Here is a 1,356-nt window from a genome sequence, read left to right as displayed (position 1 = left end):
AAAGTTCGATAATTTTTTTTGTTTGTTTTTAAATGTGATTGAAAATTTTTTTAACGTGCATCTTCAGTTTGTATCTGCAAACGAGTCAAGAGCGCGAAAGAAAAATACAATACGTATAATTGTTTGCATGTATCAATGTATTTATTTTCATATGCTCACGTACGCATATGCTTTATATAGTCCATATGACGTTTTCCTTTTGTTTTTCTTTGCTCGTATCCCTTGTAGTTATGTAATTGTTATATATGTTTGTATATATGTTATAAAAATCTAACATATAGTAATTCGCTAATCGCACATAAATTTATAAAAACGCTGAAAAAAATAGTAGGATGTAATATATATAAGTATGACTATGGTTTGAATTATATACATAAATGTGTATGTTTGAAATATAATGTGCAAATAATAAAAATTGTATGTACATACATATGTCACGCAGAAGCTGCACACATTGGTACATACGTAAGTGTAATGCCTTTTTTTCTCTTTTTATTCTTACCTACCATTCATAAGTGTAATGCCTTTTTTCTCTTTTTCTTCTTACCTACCTTTGATTGAATGTTATAAGCGATCCAGCTTGTTGCTTTACAGCCCAAGGGGTATCGCTGGAAATTTTGCAAGCAACGAGTACTTGTCTTTGTAAATTGTTTTTGTTATGGGATTTGGGAGTGCGTTTGGAGACACGAATTGAACATCCAAACAGGTAGTTTAGTATTACTATGTGTTATAGCTTTATGCTAAATTATGTTATGTATATACCATATGATTGTGTATGCATATAAATGTGTACATATGTATGTATATTAAAATGGAGGAATTTGTAATTTTCGACGAATATGCTTATATATATGTATGCTTTCTTTTATATATGTATATATTTGGTTTTCTTTTCGTATCTTCCGCTTTTGCTGAATTAATATTGTAAAGTGGCTTTTACTACCTTACAATAATTTACTCCAACACTGTACACCGTTTATCTTTACCATATCTCAACATAGTCAAATAGTCTTCACTTCTATATTAGTGCTTTCCACCATTGACCAAAGCTGCGCTATGCTTCTATTTCACACATAGTGCTTTCCACCATACTAAACTTCACCTCACTGCAMTKACCAAAGCTGCGCTATACGGCTATATAAGCAAGCACTTCATACCGAGTTGCGATCATTTCTTACAGCGCGCCGAACAGGACGGTCGGACAGCAGCAAGCAACAATAGGCGGGGGTAAGTGGAGTAGCCAGTTGTGCACGCAGTAGAAGTTGGGTAGTTTGCAGGTATTCGCAGGCATTGCGTTGAAAAGGTATTACACCTCGGTGTGATACCAGTGCTCGCAATGCCTCCGCTTCACACAGT

General features: G+C 34.2%; 1 protein-coding gene across 1 annotated transcript in view; it reads left to right on the top strand.

Moving 5' to 3' along the window:
- The window catches only part of LOC108975761, a 32,142-nt gene that overhangs the window by 16,627 nt on the left and 14,159 nt on the right, over nt 1-1,356 (top strand). The gene's annotated exons all lie outside the window — the stretch shown is intronic.

This window comes from Bactrocera latifrons, unplaced genomic scaffold, assembly GCF_001853355.1.
Source record: "Bactrocera latifrons isolate USDA-ARS-PBARC rearing strain unplaced genomic scaffold, ASM185335v1 scaffold_698, whole genome shotgun sequence".
In the NCBI taxonomy this organism is placed as follows: domain Eukaryota; kingdom Metazoa; phylum Arthropoda; class Insecta; order Diptera; family Tephritidae; genus Bactrocera; species Bactrocera latifrons.
The sequence above is the reverse complement of the archived record's forward strand: the minus strand, read 5'-3'. Positions and strand labels throughout refer to the sequence as shown.